This window comes from Bombina bombina, chromosome 3 (genome assembly GCF_027579735.1).
Source record: "Bombina bombina isolate aBomBom1 chromosome 3, aBomBom1.pri, whole genome shotgun sequence".
Classification (NCBI taxonomy): Eukaryota; Metazoa; Chordata; class Amphibia; order Anura; family Bombinatoridae; genus Bombina; species Bombina bombina.
The window spans coordinates 926,406,409-926,424,663 of NC_069501.1; positions in this window are offsets into that span (position 1 = coordinate 926,406,409).

The window sequence follows — 18,255 nt, forward strand, 5'->3', positions numbered from 1 at the left end:
TTTTTGTAAACTTAGTGTTTTTTATTTTTCATAATTTAGTGTTTCTTGTTTTTTGCAATTTTGAATTTTTTTTTTGTAGTGTTAGGTTTTTTAAATTTTTAAATTTAGGTAGTTTTTTTTTATTTTATTACAATAGTTATGTTAATTTTGCACTCTGTTTTGCACAAAAACTTGTAATCTAGGCAATTGATATAGATGTGTTTATTTTTAGATCCAACAGGGATCTTGATCTATATATTAATTGCTTTGAAATAATAATATATTTCCACTACATACCAAAACAGGAAATTGTTTTAATCCCCAATAGTAGATAAACCACAATATGTTTATCATGTACTATATTGTTATCATAATTTTTCATCAAGATCTAACATCAGTGCTTTGAAGGTCCAAGGGTCAGCTTCATCAGTAATGATTTGAATCAAATGTGCACTAAAGCATTTGATTATTACAGTATACCAACTACTGCCAAGAGATAAAGCTAAATAAAATGTGTTTTGATTCCTGTACAATTTTTGTTTTTATCTGAATCATCTTCATTTAAATTTTAATTAAATATTTATATGTGATGTTTAAATTTAACCTGTTCAATACAGAGCAAAAAAAATCCCAGCAAGCTTATTCCTTATAAAATGGATGATTTATTATCAGGCAGATTATTAAGGAGGGAACAAAGGTATCCCCTTATAATTTGTGTTGCTTATAGCCTATAATGCACAATGACTTCACTGTTCATGTAAGCAATGACATCATACATAAGGAAATTATTGAAGGCTCTTGTTGCTGGGGAGATAATAGACTTTCCTTTAAGCTATTGCACTGGAATGTTGTTGTATTCACTTTTAAGTACATGTTTTTATTGATTATATAGAGATAATACAAAGCTTGCAATTACATGCCATATATGAACCTTATTAGGAGCTAGTAACACACAGGAAGAATGGTAAGTTATTATGATATTATGCTTCCAGTGTGATTGGTGATATATATAATTAAGTAGGTGAGGTTAGATAGAGTAGTAGAAAGAGAAAGAAAGTTCAAATGGAACAGAGCAAGTGGGCCTCAGCTTGTGACAAAGATAGAGTTCCATAGTAAGAGGATCTCAGCTTAAGAGAGAGAAAGAAGGGGTGCATGGATACAAGGGACTTCATGTTGCCTCAGAAGTAGGTTTTCTGCTTTCTCTCTCAAGCTCTCTGGCTCCACCTCCTGCCAGCTGTTGGTAATGTGTAATTACCAACAGACTATAAAAACCTGCCTGGCATATCAGTATTTGCGCTGACATTGAGCCTACTCAGTGTTTGCTATAGAACAATCCTTGTTGCTGATTTTTTGCTTGCCCCTGTCTGCGAGTTTGGATTGTGATTTTGTACTTCTGCTGCCCAGCTCCTGCTTACTTTCTGCTTAGAATTCTTACTATGCTTTGTGTATCCTGTGTATGCTTTTGCTTTGCCTTTCAAGGATACCGATCCCTGCCTGTCTGACTACTCTGCCTGCCTGCCAGCTACAGAAGTACCTGCCTCTTGGCTGCCAGCTACAGAGGTATCTGCATTCTGACTGCCAGCTACTGAGGAACCTATGTCCTCCCTGTTTCCAGACAAAGACTAGCCTACCAGACGTACCTGTCACAGAACAGCCTATCAGCAGTATCTGTCACAGACCTGTCACAAACTCCAAGTCCTGTGTCCTGTTGCAGTCTCCAATCCGTCACAGATTCCAAGTCCTGTGTATATGTCCAGATCAGAATGGTTTTGCTCAATCTAAGATATACAACTATATTTAAATATATTTAATAAACTATTACATTTATATCTGTCAAATTAATGAAGTTAGTTAATGTCTTGATCACATTGTTAGGTATTATGTATTTAAAAATGTATTATGTATTATAATTATGATTATGTGTACCCTGTAATTATAAAATATTATAACCAACACAATTCTTTGTTATTCACATGATTATATTGAATATGCATTTTGTATGTTTCTAAAACGTTTCCTATTTGGTTGTACTAGTATTCTGCCATTTGGTAATGGACATTAATGGACTCAAAGTAATGTGAGTAAAAACTACCATTGACTTCAATAGGGCCAATATAAACCTTCTGCTGCTATATTTTAGTAAACTGACAGATGGTGTTATCTTTTTTCAGTAGCTATTTTAAAAGTTAAAGGCCAGCCAAATATGAATTTACACTAGCAATAAAAACTAGGCATTGTCTAACCTAATTTTAAAGTAAATTGAGAAAAACTAAATAAAATTTTTATCTTTATGCCCCTAAGTTATTTGGGTATCAGTGTACAGCTTGGCTGCTTATATGTAACACCAAGACTCAGTGACAACACAAGTACAACTGTGTAATAGCTATCAAGAGCAAGATTTTAAGTCGCGCGGCAAAACAGTTTTTCGCAGTTGCAAAAACACTGCACACATTATGGCTTTTTTTGTGTTTGGGCAGGTATTAAAAGTTGCATTAACCAGCGTATTCCAAAAAGCCAAACCGCGTGCGCGTTCACGTATTGCCCCATAGAAGTCAATGGAGAAGACAAATAGAAAAAAACCCACTAAAACCCTAATCTGTTGCGTAAAGCCCATGGCGGATTCTCCTCGAAAAGTGTACATGAAAATGCAAATATTTCATATTGCAAGAATGTTTTCTTGACGGAATATGTTCTACTTATTTATAAATAAATATTTATTTATATGTGATGATTTTTGGACAGATATTTCTATTTATAGCAAGATATGTATATAAATATATATACAGTATATGTCTAGATATCACAATATCTATATGCGACTATCTCTTTTAAAATCCCTCTGATATATTGTTTAATGTGCATAAGATTGTAATGTGAAATATTGTTATTATCTCCATAGTTAAACATATCTCTATACATAAAAATCCATGTTTCTCAATGTATGTGTATGTATGTCAATGAAAATCCCTTTGTCTGCTATTTTTTTTCTAACACCCGAGATCTCCTATCTTAGAGCCTTTATATCTTTCGTGTGCAATATTTTTTAAAATAATTTTTTATTAGACAATTATAATATGAATGTAACTATACTTTGTAATATATTTATGAAGTAATCTGTGAAAATTTTATGTTGTGGAAAACTGTCAACTACAGCTCTTCGAGCACGGAAAGGATTTCTGCATAAAAGATTTTTCAAGACTTGTACTATCTGCACAATGGAAATTGATTGCGAAAAGACTATATCACGCACGGAAAACTAATACTGCTCGACTTGTAATCTTGCTCAGTTTATCTAATCTCAGTTTCAGTGTCTTGAACTTCTAGTTATGTATTTCACTAATTACCCCAAGAGGTAATCAATAAATGGGTTTGCTTGCACAAAATGCAATAATTAAAAAGTAGGGAAAAAAGTTAAAATATAATAGTATTAGTTTTACGCTACAAGCCCCCCCCCCCAAAAAAAAAAATTAGTGACATGGAGGAAAACTCAACTACTAATGTAAATAGGAAAGGCTGATAATATCAGTGTTGTAATCATGGGAGATTATAACTGCCCTGAAATAAATTGGACTAATAAAGCTAGCAATCCAAGTTAGGAGGATATGTTTTTAAATATGCTAAAAAATAATTTTATGTCACAATTAATAAATAAACCAACTCGTAATAAAGCAATACTGGATTTAGTGCTATCCAATAATACAGAAGTAAAAGAGCATTTAGGTAACAGTGATCATCGCATGGTCATATTTGAAATAAATTTCCATAAGAAGTATTACAAGGGTTCAACAAAAATGTAATTTTAAGAAAGCAAAATTCAATGATTAAGGAAATCATGAAATAGCATTATCTAGGACAAATTATTCTCAAATCCAAACACAGTGGATAAATGGAGAGAATTAAATACTTTGCTAAATAAATGTACACATCAATACATACCACATAGTTATAAAAGTAAAAGAAATAATTCCAAACCAATGGGGCAAGTACGGACTCACCTTTCCAAATATATAAGGAATGTAACAAAGCAAGCGAAAGATTAGAAAAAAAATTAAAATGAAAGAGTAATTTCAAAAAATTCTTAGACAAAAATGAAATGGTTTATATATATATATATATATATATATATATATATATATATATATATATATATATATATAAATGGCAAAACAATCCAAGAGGGAAAATGTGAGAAGGGTGACTGAGGTGCTTAACTATTTATTTTCTTCAGTGCACACAAGAGAGGAAAAAATGGGAGAGACATTGAAACAAACTAGAACATGCAAGTCCATACCAATAACTGGGTTATCTCTAGATGACATCAGTTAAAATATAATTCAATTTCTAGGTACAGAACACACCCAATGGCTCTAAAGGAATTTAGCACAGTCATAGGCAATTGTCTACACTTACCTTTTCAAGACTCGATATCCTCAGGCAGGCATAGTACCCCAGGACTGGTGTAAAGCTGATGTAGTGCCACTTTTTAAAAAGTGAAGCAGGTCTGATCCAGGAAGCTTTATATCAGTAAGCCTGACATCAGTAATAGGGAAGAAAGTGGAAGGTATTATAATGGATAATAATGAAGGGCTTTTTTTTGCAAAGGCTTTTGATACAGCACCATATAAAGATTATTGTACACAATTAAGGGATTGGGAGTATCTGAAAATGTTAGCTCATGGATAAATAATTGGATAAAAGTCAGGAAGCAACAAGAAGTAGTTGATGTATCAGACTCGGATTGGAAAAAAAGTAATTAGTAGGGTCCCCAAGGATCAGTACTGGTCCCTATTCTTTAAACAAAATATATAACTGACTTGGAGGAAGGATTAAATAGTAATATCTCTATTTTTCTAGATAATACAAAGGGGTGAAAGGTGATTAGGTCAGTGCAGGATGTAATTGTTTTAAAACAGGATTTACAAAAATTGGAGGAATGGGCTGGTAAATGAGATTTAATATCGGTAAATGTATGGTTCTACATTTTGGAAGTAAACATATGGAGGCTACCAAATATTTAAATTTGACTAGACTTAGCAAAACAGAAGTGGAAAAGTATCTAGTTGTACTTAGAGATAACAAGCTAAAAATCAGTGTGCAATGCAAGACAGAGGCTTCTAAGGCTAATATATACTTGCATATATTAAAAGAGGCATAAATGCAAGTGAAGAAAGCATAATTCTGTCACTTTATAAATCGCTGATAAGACCTCACCTTGAGAATTGAGTAAAGTTCTGGGAAGCAATTTTAAAAAAGGGACATTGCAGAATTTGAAAACGATCAGAGAAGGGTCACAAAACTAATAACAGGAAATGAGGATTTAAACTATGAAGAGAGGTTAGACAAATTGGGTCTGTTTGCTCTAGAACAGAAAGGTGCTTGAGAGATTATATGACTACTTTATATAAAAATATTGAAGACCCATATTCAGAGTTGGCAGAAGCACACTTTATTCTAGTTGTTTGTGACAAGAAGTCACAATATAAGGCTAGAGGAAAGAAGATTTAATCTCCAGCAACATAAATGTTTTCTTCATGGTAAGAGCAATACAATTATGCAATATAAATTGTGCAATATAAAGGTTTTCTTCACGGTAAGAGCAATACAATTGTGCAATATATTGTCTATGGAGGTAGTGACTTTACATACATTTAAAAATTGCTTAGATATATTTCTGGGTCAAATTTTTTTTTCAGGGATATGAATGGTTGTGTTAAACGGGTTGACTTTTGAATTGTGTAATTAAGTTTAATTGTCTGCTACTTTAGTGTAAATCAAGTAGTCTCTTTATAGATTGAGCTCCATGGACTTCTGTCTTCTTTCAATCTAATCTACTTTGTAAATTAGGATAGACATATATTATGCTACTGATGAGACAGATATGATGTGCTTTCCATGAAGAACAATAAATTAATAGGGCAGAAGATTTCTTCCATTTTTCATTTCAATACAAATCTACATTTTTGATTTTATTAATCAAAGACAACTCTATTCCACTCCTTTTGATACAGTGAAAAATATATACTAAGGAAATAATATGCCTAAAGCAATTGTTTCATTGTCTTCTCCTCAAAATCCAATTTACTGTAAACGCAATCACAATATTTGATATATTGTATTATTACATTTAAAAAAATATATAAAACAAAAAATAAATAGACAACACCAGAACTGTGTGCATAGATACATTGTATTTTTACTGTGAATCCAATTTGTATCAAAATAACAATTAACACTTCTGACTAATCAATATTTAAAGAGTTTCTCTTAAAGTTCCATGCACTGAAATCACTAACCATGAACAGCTGCCAACTGAAACACCCTGGGCATAGAATAAAAGCCTGCAGAAAAAGATAAGTATACACAAATGAATATACGTCATTCACAAGAGCTGATAACCTAGGAAAAGCAATATGGACTTTCCTGTCTAAAAACCACAGCAAATAAAAAAATAGATCATCACTATACCACCTAGGAGAACACTAAAAAGAAAAGAAACAAATAACAGAGCAAGTCCAGATTTGAAACAAAGTAATGCTTTACAATACCCAAATGTCATAAAATTTCATGGAGAAGCCTGCTGATTTTTACGAGGCCTTAGATAGAGTTTAATAAGGTATTAGTATTGGAGATGCCTATCTTTTTCATTAGCTTTTTTTTGTGTAAATGTAGATGTGTACAAAGTGGATAAAGCTAATGTTACCTACACATTTATGCTCATTTTATTTAAAAAAAAATGTGTTTCTAAAATGATTAGTGCTATAAAATTAAAAAAATCTAGCCAACATTTAATAGCACTCGTTGTGAACAATGTTACATTTTTACTCACGTCCCATTTGTCCCCCCTCCTGAGGGTATTTGACCTTCTTCATGTCTTTAGCTCTCATAGCTTCCCAATTCTTGGGATCCATTTTAATACTTGGTCATCTTCCCAAGTAGTGTACCTTCAAGATCTATATGATAATAATGGATGGAGGAGTTTCTCAGACGTTAATAAAAACTCAATTCCGGCCTCACTTTACTTTGATCATTATAGATTAGGAAGTCTTGTCCATTCATGGGGATACCCCAAAAGCAACATTAGAGGTACTACAATCTAGGAATAACGGTGGACGGTTGGGACCCCCATTAGGAAATTGCTCTCTTTCTATTATTTCCTATTACTCTCCAGCCCTACTCAAACACTAAACTTGGACAACAACTTGCCTGTGAGAGATACTTATCAGTCTACAGTAGAGTTAAGGATAAAAGTGAAACCTCAATTTCTCTGGCCTATGTTCCTCTTAAGTTATAGATGGTTGCTCTTGTACCTAATTACTTTAATAATATAGTATAGAGGAGGATTGGTGGTTAAGATGGCCACTCTTGGGCCTTAGCTTATCTGTAATTAAAGCAATATATTAGCAACATATTTGTACAACTATATAGTAATAGTAATATATACAATATGATAATATAAGCTTTTGAGTCTGCAAAATACATGTGAAACTTGTGATTTGAGTGGAAAATATTTTCGTTGTAAACTATCATGTATTAAGTATTCTCTACACAATATGTAACTAGCCTTGTGAGACTTCAAATCCCAGCTTACTAAGAGGACCATAAAAGTATAAACTTTCAGAGTTAGTAATATATACCGATGCTATGGGAGCTTTTATAGAAAGAGATAATCCAAAGGAGCTCAACTGATTTGAAGTCTGAACAGTATTACTGCTGAGAGGTGTGCTAACTTGTGAATAACACAGAATGACAGGAATATATGTCATGACATATCTAATCACTAGTTAAATTGGCAGCAAATATTAAATACAGGTTTATAGGAACATATGCTAGGATACTAACAGTGATAAAATTAAGGGTGCAAATAAAACGCAATAACGCATATTGAGACAAAAATATGGTGCTTGTATTACTAAACAGCATTGATAAACGTAAAACACTATATTTAAATCTGTTATCTGAGAGTGTTTTTATTGATAATAGGTATGGATTTATAGACTATATCAAGGTCTGACAGAGTATGAGTTTAAGATACAGTATTAGGAGTCTCTTAAAACTTGATGTCGCAGCTAAGGCCTATAAAATTTTACTACAGCACATCTATTTTCTTTATCTATACCCATGAGGATTTGCCTCATGCCAAGAAGACTGTGATATATTCACAAGGTCTAGTTTACATCATATCCAAGGTTAATATTGAAATAAAACAAAACATATGTTCCCCATAGATCTGTTTGTGTATCATTGTCACCATAGTAAACAGAAAAAGCTATTTAAACTGAATTATCAGTGGGACAGAAATAACCCTTAGGAAAACCGCTTAGTTGAAACCAGCATATTGCCTTCATAGCTAGCGATAAGTAACCTCGGTCACAGCCAAGTCCAGCATGGGCAAAAATGGGGTGTTCTTGTTAATGATGGTAATAAGTCCAGCATGTGTAAAGTCATAGCATTCTTAATAGATATCATGTTATAGCTAAAAAGAATAATATGAGGCAATGTAAGCTCTCCTTATCTGATACCTGTTTTCTGCATTGCTGCTGAGGTCTTAAAACCTAGAGGTAGTCCATCAGGGTCCCATTTCAATTGTAGTAGTTCTGCATAGTGAAGGGTGGTAGGAGGCAATAGAAATAACAAAAAGTGTAATACTTGCGGCTGTGAGTTTCCATTAGTTGGAAGATAGTCTCCAAATGGGGATCTTGTAGATATGTGTCCCATAATCTCCTGAAGCAACATAGAAGTTGGTAATTTTGTTATGTTTATGTCTTCATACGTACTTAGCATAATAGCATGGCTCTTCTCACAGCTCTCTAGCTGCATAGTTGCATCCCTATCTTCCCACTCCGGATGATCCGCCATGGTAAGTTCCTGGTATGACTGAAATTGGTTAGGGGCAGGTAGTGAGTGCTGGGGCCCCAAATCGCTATCACTCCCGCTCTCATCCAAAACATGCTTTGGTTGTATGGGTTGCTGAAGAGTAGAGCTACTACCTTTATCCAGCACCATAGCTAGTGATTCCTCAAATGCAGCCTGGTAATCAGCAAGTAGGCAGCGAAGCTCCCCTCGAACATACTCGCCAGGTTCCATGGTACAAATCTGCAATAGGCGTTAGGTAGGCAAGCGTAGTAGAGTGTTAGTTACTCTTAAACAGCACATTCAGAGTGCTGTGCGACAGTGGAAACCGGGTGGTAAACCACTGTAGGGGTTTGATGAGGCCTCAACCTCTAGGTAGCTCTGGACTATGAAACCACTAAACAATCCTGGAAAGGAAGGCTTCTAGTGGTAGACAGATCTTTGGAGATTGTGAAGATGCTTAAATGAAGCCCAGATGATGGTTATATCTTAAGATATTCTGAAGATATGTCAGGAAAGTTTGAGCAGCTCATAGTTTTGCGTCCTGACATGGCTGCCGCCCAGAAGACCCCCTCCCCCAGAATATTATTATGTGTTCTATCATCCCATGAATCCATTCAATTATATTTTCACACCTATTTTAGACATATTTTCATGATAGCCTAGATTTCACTAACATGAAACGTGGTAGTCATACTCACCACCTTAAACACCTGAGACCATTTCCAATCCTTCTCCTTATAAAGTATACTTTATTGTATTATAACGCAATTTATACGTACTTAGCATAATAGCATGGCTCTTCTCACAGCTCTCTAGCTGCATAGTTGCATCCCTATCTTCCCACTCCGGATGATCCGCAATGGTAAGTTCCTGGTATGACTGAAATTGGTTAGGGGCAGGTAGTGAGTGCTGGGGCCCCAAATCGCTATCACTCCCGCTCTCATCCAAAACATGCTTTGGTTGTATGGGTTGCTGAAGAGTAGAGCTACTACCTTTATCCAGCACCATAGCTAGTGATTCCTCAAATGCAGCCTGGTAATCAGCAAGTAGGCAGCGAAGCTCCCCTCGAACATACTCGCCAGGTTCCATGGTACAAATCTGCAATAGGCGTTAGGTAGGCAAGCGTAGTAGAGTGTTAGTTACTCTTAAACAGCACATTCAGAGTGCTGTGCGACAGTGGAAACCGGGTGGTAAACCACTGTAGGGGTTTGATGAGGCCTCAACCTCTAGGTAGCTCTGGACTATGAAACCACTAAACAATCCTGGAAAGGAAGGCTTCTAGTGGTAGACAGATCTTTGGAGATTGTGAAGATGCTAAAATGAAGCACAGATGATGGTTATATCTTAAGATATTCTGAAGATATGTCAGGAAAGTTTGAGCAGCTCATAGTTTTGCGTCCTGACATGGCTGCCGCCCAGAAGACCCCCTCCCCCAGAATATTATTATGTGTTCTATCATCCCATGAATCCATTCAATTATATTTTCACACCTATTTTAGACATATTTTCATGATATCCTAGATTTCACTAACATGAAACGTGGTAGTCATACTCACCACCTTAAACACCTGAGACAATTTCCAATCCTTCTCCTTATAAAGTATACTTTATTGTATTATCACGCAATTTATTTCCAAGCAAGGAGTATTATTCATAAAATATGAAGTAAAGCACAAAACAGAGGGGCGCCTCATGTGTAGGTCAACCAAACAAAAGATGCACAAAGTGTAATAGCCAAAGCCAAAAGGGGTACTCACATTTGGCAATAGCACACCAATTTGCTTGTAGAAGCAGGCTGATATCTCTGGGTGTATCAGCTCACCCTCTCTCGTCATCTGATGGTACCAACTTGATTTCAGACTGGATACAAGGCTCACATCTTTGTGATGCTCCCAAGGAAGATAATAATAATAATAAGCCAGATGGAGCGAACATTTAGAAATGTCAAAAAGTGCTGTAAGAAACACAGTGTGTCTAGGCACAGCACTATCCAACATGGTGGCGACATGAATTCTTATAGTATCACCCCTTTAGAGAGTATACCAAAGACACAAAGTGAGAAAACCTAATACCCAACAAGAATTAAACAACGTCCCATCTCAAGTGTACTGCATAAACAGGAGCAATGTAAGCAAACAGTCTCAGGTTGTGGACAGATGTCAAAATAAAGTTCAGGCAATGAGGTAGTGGTGCGTAATACAGGAATATGCAGATATATATATAGAATGATACAGTCTCACCTCTGTTTTTACTTTTAGGTTCACACAGTATTCCGCTGTTTTTCCCTTTTCGGTCACAGAATTACCGCTGGGTTTCTGCACACTCGCACCCACCAGGGGGGGGCGTGTACAGTGCTGTATCAGATGTAATCCACAAAACGTTCCGTAAATCTTTACACTCACTTGCCGCTTGCCGAGTGTTCAGCCGATTCACTCCTTCTGAGGATCAGAGGCCTACCGCCCACCAGGGGGCGTGTCCAGGACTCTACCGGACAATCCTCCAATCCGAGTGCTCGACTGATTTTCGTCACACCCGTTTCCACCAATCCAGGGACTGCAGTCTGGAACCATAGGAATCCTCCGTTCAGGTAGACGGAACTTTAGCACCGAACCGGCTTTTCACATGTGTGATAATGGGATATCCCAGCTGCCGCTTGTCCAATACAGACCAAAACAGTTCCGGTGGTTGCTCCCAGAAAAGCAGAGAAGTGGACGAGGCAGGGAACTAACGCTCTCCAGGCTAAAGTATAAAGTCCACCAAAGAAAACAAGTGAGAGCGCTAGTATAAAAATAAAATATAACCTTTATTGGTATATATAAAATAAAGTAGGACAATAAAGTAGGACAACACAGTGTCAAAAGAGCAAAGATGGGGCACCTCTGGCTGGCAGGCTTACGCGTTTCGGCATAGCCGTAATCATAGCATACTGAAGCCAGCCACAGGTGTTCCTTATGTACATAAGTAAGAACAACCTCATTGGCTAAAAACATATTGAAAAACAACACGCCCTGAGTTTATTTTAACCCCATACATACTGGTTGTGAACTAAAGATAACAGAGCAACAAGAGGTCATGAAACCATTTCTTGTACATATATTTTTCTGGTATTAACAAATAAATGAAATAAATACCAAGTTTAAATACTATTATCTACAATGTATTTGTTTGACCTGAATATTCTTTAACAAAGCCATAATGATACAAATTATGAATTAAAGGTCAAACAAGTGGCAAAGAGTTATTTAATTTCCAAATACTTATTTTTCTGGATTTGTGGTTGTGTACCACACATGAGAGTAAGGGCCACTTATTCAGGCTTCTAAGAACCTAATACACATCTATGCGTTCATGTATACCGCTTGATTGTTTAGACCCACTCTCTGTGATTAAAAAACAAAAACAGGGTATTAAAAGTGGATATCTAGCTGAGAAGCGGCAGCATTGGGAGAGAGCTCCGTGTATAGTGGAGCTGAATGACCGATTTGACCGCTCTCCTAGGGGGCCCCACGCAGATATCTTGTTGGGTACTCATCTCTAAGCTATCCCAACTGAACTGGCAGCGTGAAGGGCTTATTACATCAGCCCTTGTCCCCGGAGGGACGGAAGAAGCGCAAACGTTACTGCCCGGCACCATCTTGGATGACAGCGAGGTGCCCGCTCCTGGATCCCCCGGCACACTCATAACACATGAATGCCCTGCAGCATTAACATCAGCAGCACCAGTACCGGACACCTGTGCAACCGCCATCCTAGCTGACAGTAAGTGCTGTGACTGTGTACAAGAAGCGCCTACCATTATTATAGCCCAGTGTTTCTGGCTCCTCTGCCTCCCTCCCCTACCATCTTAACCGCCACATAATACACTAATACAGGGAAACCCCTGCCCGCTGACCCTGAAAAGAGACACTACAGGTTTACTGCTTGAGGGGTGGAGGACGGAGGAGGTGAGGTTGGAGCGCAAATTCTAGGCCCTGAATCCTGTTAACCTTTCGAAGACAGGGGCAATTGGAGTGAGGAGAGAGGGTGAAGGAACTTTACAGAGGTCTAAGGGCCCCAAATATACCTACACTTAAGGATACAAAGGTGATAGCTGGGTCACTGCCTGAGGCACAATTCTGCTCTGCCCACGTGGTGCGCATCAACTGCTTGCATTTTGAATGTGTAGACCTGAAAATCTTGCTTCTTTAACACGTACCTGCCTCACTACACAAGAACTTTCCACATTACCCAGTCCTTTAGGAATTTAAGCTGCGTGTGTGCCTGTAGACAGCACTGCTCGTGCAACACTCCAATTTTCACCTACTCTACTGTCCCACATGAAAGTGGATAAATATTTTAAAGTCTCTGCCACACAGGCTATACCTATCATGGCGGGCAGGCAAAAGCAGGCTGACAGAAAGCAGAAGCAAGCCCCAGAACCACAGCCAGAACCCCTGGCACCGCCGGATGGGGATTTTACTTTAGATACCCCCCAATCCCTGTTGCATGATTTAAAAGCTTTTTTTCTTCCAAAAATGGAATCTTTACAGGCGGGCATGGATACTCTCACTACAGAGATCAGGCAATATTCCACACGCCTGCAACATGCAGAACAGAGAATCTCTGATGTTGAAGATACCCAGCACTCCTCTTCTGTTACCATCTTACGACTGGAGCGTCAGAGTTTTGCACTTCAAGAGAAGCTTGATGATCTGGAGAACCGCTCTCGCCGCAATAACTTGCGGGTTGTGGGAGTGCCTGAGTCAATCAAAAATAAAGATCTTCTTGAATTTACAGCCCTAACATTACCCAAGCTGCTGCAATTAGACCCAGACACCCTTCCACTTGACGTGGAGAGGGCCCACAGAATAGGCCCTGAATCCTTGCCTAACAGATCTAACCAGCGCCCAAGACAAGTAATTTTCAAGTTGCTTCGCTACCAGGAAAAATTAGCTGTTCTCAAAGCCTACAGAGCCAAATCAGACCTTAGCTTCGAGGGTCACAAATTACTAATCTTTCAAGACTTTTCAGCCGAAGTAGCGAGGAAAAGGAAAGACTTTGCACCCTTGTGTTCTAAGCTGCACTCGCAGGGGAGACAGGCCTCACTTCTGTACCCAGCTAAGCTGCGGCTTATGACCCCAGGGGGTCCTAAGCTCTTCACCACACCTCAACAGCTGCAAGAACACCTAGATGCTGAAAACAAAGATGGGGATACTTGAATCGCCCCAACCGGACTTGTCCTGGATATGTTGGTTAATTATACTTCTCTTGAGAAGGATTCTGACTCTTCACTTTAAGTGCGCCTTACCTGGTGATAACCAAAGGCTGATACGGAGAGGCCCAGACGTAGGGTCTCTCCCCGAGCTCCACACAATTGGACTATGTGGTGTTGTCTACATCACTATTAATACATGCCTGAGTACTGTATTTTCCTTACTTGGTTTGTTCTGTTATGTTTTATGTTTTATCCTAGATCTTGGTGAAAACCTGCAAGAGTCATCTGGTCTACAATGTTTGACACGTAAACTTTATATCTGCCTTGTGGGGGAGAATGGGGGCTTTCACAGGGTTTTATGTTTTGTTTTCCTTATTACTCTGCTTGCATTGGGCGGGATGGGTAGAGTCGCTTTCCTGTATGTCCTTGGGAAGTATCAAGTCCCTCCCCTAGCCGCTGATTACGCACTTATACCTCACCCCACGCAGTGCCTATGCGCAGCTTGTATACCTCACTTTTCCATAGAGGGGCTGATATTTGCGCTACCTCCCTGCAGAATTCTATGGGATTACATATCCCCCCAACTAATATTATTGTGTTGTCCTGAGCTTTCTCCCATGGTAATAGTAACCGTCAGCCCGTTTAGCCTGCCTGTAGCTAGGCTTATGCCCCCTATGCCCCTGACTCCTTTTTCAAACGTCCCTCAAACCACCTTAGGTTGCGCTGCATCCCATCTCTCTGTAGTTCTAGCACAAATGCTACGGCAATACATGGGGTGGGACTGGTTGTTAAAAAAAAAAAAAGGGGTTCTGTCTGCTGAATTTGTGAGAATGCTGGGGTCCTTTTCAATGTTTATGGCTATGTTTCTAAATATGCTCTCTTTCTGGTCCTGCCCTCAGACCTCTCCCGATGCTCATCTGGTCTCGCCCCCCCTGGACACGAATCTCTGGCAGGCGTTCCCTGGCTGTCCTCTGTTGGTGAGTCATTCTTCAGATTCTCTTCTCTTCACACTCCTACCCACATATCACATAAGCGCTTCCTACCCCATTAGTGGGGGTCTTGCCTTCCTGCATTACAGAATAGAAGCTCAGGTGCATGGGGCCACACCATGTGGTCTATCGTTTAGTTTTACTCACTTTTACCTCAACCCCAAATCTAATGTATGGCTGTAAACCTTAGGTTTACCTCCTGGAATGTGGGGGGCATTACGTCCCCGGCAAAAAGGAGCATGATCCTACAGCAGCTTAAGGCCCTACGTACTGACATAGCTCTGCTCCAGGAAACAAAACTAACCGCAGCTGAACATGAGAAACTGAAGTCTCGGTGGGTAGGTCACATTCTATACTCCCCTACTGAGAGTAGAAAGAGGGGAGTAGCTATCTTGGTAAAAAAAGGCCTTTCAGTGTCTTTCTCGCAGGTAGACATAGATAGAGGTGGGAGATACATTCTGGCTGCCCTGGGGGTGGGTAACATGAATTACACTTTATGCAATGTCTATGGCCCCAACGAGTTCTGCCCCTCCTTTTGGTCGACTCTGCTGGCTAAACTAGCCACATACACTGCTCCTATTATCCTGGGGGGGGGACTACAACTTGGCCCAGGCTCTCCCCTTGGACAGATTCAGGGACCCTGCTTTAGTTAGTTCTTCAAAACATTCATACACAAGATATAAGAGGGAGGTATCACTGATAAACAACTTAAAATCAACGCTAGGGCTTGTAGATATCTGGAGGGTTAGGAATCCACTGGAGAGAGATTACACATGCCTATCCAAGACGCACAGCACCCTCTCAAGAATAGACTATTTTCTCACCTCCTCTGAAATAACATCTCAAATTCACCACCCAACCATTGAGCGCATAGTAATATCAGACCACGCCCCAATCCATTTCACACTCCAACCTACACGCCTCAGACCCCCGAACAGGACTTGGAGATTTCCCTCTTACTTATATAATGATATAAATTTCCGGCAACATCTCAAGACGGAGTGGGCACACTATGCGTCAGATAATGAACAGCACCGTAACAACCCAAAGCTGTTCTGGCATGCCTCTAAGCCAGTTATGAGGGGAATCATTACTTCCTTTACAGCACACCACAATAAAAAATTTGCGAGAATTAACGAGACATTTCTAGCAAACCTTACTGAAGCATATAATGTGTACCTCTCTAATCCTACCCCCACCTCTAAACAAAAATATTATGATCTTAAGCTCGCTAGAGACACATATTTAACCCAACAAAATAATAACTTCGACATACACAGACAGGGACGATATTTTAGGCACGGTAACAAGTCAGGCAAACTACTAGCAAACTTAGTCAAGCTTTCTACCCCTAAATCACACATATTGGCCATAAAATCCCAATCCCGCTTAACCTCGAACAATAAAGAAATTATGTCAGAGTTTGTCAAATATTACACCTCCCTGTACACAGGCCAGGAGATTAATCTGGAGGCTAAGCAAAACTTTTGGAACACTACATGTATCCCTACTCTCACGGATGAACAGAATTCCCTGCTTAGCGCCAGTATTTTACCTCAGGAAGTAATTAAAGCTGTAAATAGAGCCAAGCTTGGAAAAGCTGCGGGCCCTGATGGGCTTCCCACAGAATATTATAGACTCCTAGTAAATGAGGTTGCCCCTGCCCTGTCCTCCCTATTCACAGCATATTTAGAGGGCTCATCTCAAATAGATACCAGATTTACAGAGGCAAATATTTGTCTTATCCCTAAACCGGATAAAGATCCCACGGACACCTCCTCCTATCGCCCAATCTCGTTACTAAACAGAGATTATAAATTGTTAACCAAAATCTTAGCTGATAGACTGGCACAGGTCCTTCCCTCTCTTATACACACAGATCAGACTGGGTTTATCAAAGGTAGATCATCTGTGATCAATATCAGGAAAACTTTAGCAATCACCTCCCACTAATGGTATAACTCCCATTCCCCTAATCCGGTAGATTTGCAGGATGCCTGTCTCCTAGCCCTTGACGCAGAGAAAGCGTTCGATAGGATAGAATGGGACCACCTACACACATCATTGGAAAAATTTGGCCTTTCGGGCAACTTTGCATCTTTTCTCAACCGGTTATATACAGCCCCTAAGGCATCTCTGATTATTAACGGCGAGCTCTCTCATTCATTTGCACTGCAGAGGGGCACGAGGCAAGGGTGCCCTCTTTCCCCCCTATTGTTTGACCTAGCCATAGAGCCCCTTGCTTGTCACATCCGTCAAACTTGTGACGGACTAGACATCCAGGATCAGAAGCTACATCTGTCTCTGTATGCAGATGACCTGCTTCTATTTATCGGCAACCCTGCGACCAATTTGACACCTCTTTTGAATATAATTAAAAACTTTGGGACCTTCACAGGGTATAAAATTAATATCAACAAATCGGAGGTTCTCTGGTTACAAAACAAGCAAAATACTCCTTTAACAAATACCACACTTAGAATAACAGACGGATCCTTTAAGTACCTAGGTATTCAAATACATATGAACCCCAACAAATTATACCAATTAAATTTGTCAGACTCTCTACGTAACATAAAACTTCTGCTTTCGGGCTGGCATAATTTGCCCCTGTCACTCACAGGCCGAATACACCTCTTTAAAATGGTGGCGCTACCCAAACTCTTGTACCCTCTGCAGATGCTCCCTCTACTTCTCACCCAGCAAGATACTAAATCACTACAGTCCGCGTTGGGACAGTTCATTTGGAGAGGGAAGAAGCATAGGATAGGGAGAGATTATCTGGTCATGCCCTTGGAGAAAGGGGGTCTTCGTCTCCCGAATATAGCATGGTACAACTGGGCTACCCTAGCCAAGCTGGTTTTAGATTGGCTGGTTGGCAATAACAATTTTACTGTCCCCACACTAGAAAACAATTTGGTCAAACCAATGGCCCTGGCTTTTCTACCACACGCAAATTTCACCTCCTTACCTGCGCAAATACAGTGCCATGTCTTGTACAGGGATCCGCTTAGGGCCTGGGCCAAGTTGTGCAGGGTATGGGGAATAGACAAATCTGTGAGTAAATATCTACCAATTCAGGGTAATTTGAATTTCCTACCAGGTTACACTACCAAAGCATTCCAGGTGTGGCAGGCTCAAAATCTCACCATGGTCAAACAGCTTTTTAACCCTTTAACATTGGAGATTGTCCCATTTCAAGATTTAAAGGAAAAGTTCAATCTCCCGAGCTGCCACAGT